This window comes from Bubalus bubalis, chromosome 9 (genome assembly GCF_019923935.1).
Source record: "Bubalus bubalis isolate 160015118507 breed Murrah chromosome 9, NDDB_SH_1, whole genome shotgun sequence".
Lineage (NCBI taxonomy): Eukaryota > Metazoa > Chordata > Mammalia > Artiodactyla > Bovidae > Bubalus > Bubalus bubalis.
In genome coordinates, this window is record NC_059165.1 from 95794924 (window position 1) to 95797635 (window position 2712).

Below are 2712 nucleotides of genomic sequence, written 5' to 3' on the forward strand. Positions count from 1 at the left end.
GTTTTGGATAAGTAGATGCAAACTACCATACATAGAATAGATAAACAACAAGGTCCTACTATATAGAACTTTCCTGGCGGCTCAGGTGGTAAAGAATCTGCCTGCAATGTGGGAGACCTGGGTTCAAACCCTGGGTTGGGAAGATTCCCTAGAGGTATCTATATCTATTTATCTGTATGTACATACACATATATATTTTTGGCCATACCCCATGCTTGCAGAATCTTAGTTTCCCAACCAGGGATTGAACCTGGGTCCATGGCAGTGGAGACATGGAGTCCTAACTACAGGACTGCTAGGGAATTCCCTCCCTGTTTTTAATTTTTTTTTTTTAGATCAACATCTTATACTTTATAATACACTCACAAATTTTCACACAAATTTCATGTTTACAAGTACAAAAAGGCAAAGAACCTCAAAGAATCGAAGTTACTGTATCATCGACTACATTCAATAGAGTTAATACTGTTGTCCTCCTTCTGCATCTTCTAAATCCAGAAGGGAACCGTGAATCCATTCCCCATGTGGACTCCGCTTTCAGAAGTTGGAGACTGACTGTAGTTCTGTACACGTTTGGGTTTCGACAGAGCTCAACTGAGATTCCATTGTGTTCCAGGCCAGATCGGCCAGAAGAAAGTCATCCATTGCTCGAGTTTAATTGCTGGTGAAGAATAAGCTCCATGAAGTTTCGAAGCCAGAATTCGTGGTCTGTGTTTCAGCACTGTTCAACTGAACTTTGTTTTCCAGGGCAGGCAGGTTTTTAAGCAGTGGAGATTCCGTCAGTCTGGGTATCTGTGTCAGATGAATCAGTACTCAAGAAAAAGCTGGAATATTTCAGGATACTTCCCAGCGGCAGACAAGGGCTACTGTCTAAAAAGAAGTTCAGGTCCATCTGTGTCTGCGTGTCAAAGATTTCAAGGCCTAAGAAGCTAGAATTTCCCCTACAACTGTAGGCCTGGGTAGAGGGGTCTGCAAGGAAGAAGTCAGTTTGGGTTTCTGTGTCCAGTGATTCCAAGACTGGCTCAGTGGTCATGGTGCTAAGCTTACTCTCCTTGGTTTGCGTCTGGATATTTGAGAACTCTTCAATATCAAAATCAATTGCAGGATTCTGGGCTGGGCCAGATAGAAGCTGGGTCCAGTATTTGTGTCAGACAAAAGACTATGATTGTCCAGGGTCTGACCAGGCAGGTTATTTGACAAGATGTTTTCTAGATCACTTAATAAATCCATGATTGGGATCTAATTATCTGTCATGTTCTGTGATGAAAGCATACTATTCGGTGTACTGAAGTTTATAATTGGTGCGGATTTCTCAATATCTTGAGTTAAAGTTTTAGGGTGGTTCTGAGGTAACAAGTCATGAATTACAATCTCTGCTATTAAGCTGCTGCTTATAATATTGTCTGTAGACACACGATATGATGAATGGACACTCTCAAAAATATCTCCACACATTACAGCTTGGTCCATCTGTACTTGGCCATCTGCTGGACGTTGCATCCCACTGGTCTGAGTTTCTCTGGAGATCCCACCTGGCTGGAAACTGGCATCTATAAATGTGTCAGTCTGAGCAGTAATAGATAAGGTTACCTTAGAACTGGGCAAAAAAGTCTGAGTTTGAACACTAATGGGAAGGGAAACCTGGAAACCAAATGTCAAATAAGTTTGTGAACAGGACAACACAGAGGAGTCAGGGCTGGCCCACTGCGCAAATGGCATAAATTGTGGTGTGGTGTGGGACAGGTCTGTCTGTACATTGATTGAAGAAATGCTGTTCTTCTGACATGTGTTCCCAAGTTCTTGTAACGGGTTAAATGGACTTTTACCCAAGTTCAGTTGAATACCTGTGCTAATCAGCTCAACAGCAACAGGATTTACAACTTTTAAGAGAGGGAGGCTCTCCTTGAGAGAGCAGGCCTCCGAATCCAGGCCGAGAATCAGGGTTCCAATGGACAAGGCAAGTAAGTGCACGGCACCGGGGCAGAGCCCTGATGGTCAACAGCCAACACCACAGGCTGGGCTGATGAGTCAGCTGTAGGCACAAAGACAGGCACAGGACAAAACTGCATGATGAGGAGTTTAACCAAAGCCACTTTGGGCTTTGGTAAAAGCAACATCTGAGGGTACCTTGGAGCTGCTGCAAGAGTCTACTGTTTGGCATTAGAGCTACAAGAGTCTTCAAAAGAAGCCACCAGCTTTATTTCTGAAGTTTCTAGTTCTGGAGCGTCTGGCCGTGGAATTGGTTGGTCGCTCAGTGAATCGGCAGTCTTCCTGGACAGCTTCCAGCTGCGCAGGCAGCTTCCAGTTTCCTTTCCTTACTAGGTGGGTCCCTGTGCTCTGCAGGGATCTCACGCCAGTTCGGTAGATGTGGGACTGTAACGCAGTCCTGCTGGCATAGGGATGGCCACACGGGCACTGGAAGGTCTTGCCACAATCCTCTGCATGTCTTTTCAGGTCCCACACGATGCCATACGAATTGCTGCACTTACTACATTTATGCTTCTTTTCAGCATGCATTTTCATAAAATGCTGTTTTACAAAAATTGAGAAAATGGTCTGTCAGGGCCTCTAGGGCATCATTCAATTGGACAACAGTAGAATTTCAGTACGATGGCAACCCACTCCAGTACTCTTGCCTGGAAAACCCCTTTGGGGGAGGAGCCTGGTAGGCTGCAGTCCATGCGGTCGCGAAGAGTCGGACACGACTGAGCG

General features: G+C 45.0%; 1 pseudogene; it reads right to left on the reverse strand.

Annotated features, from left to right (window-relative positions):
• Positions 1-315: 315 nt before the first annotated feature.
• On the reverse strand, positions 316-2712 carry LOC102389919 (annotated as a pseudogene).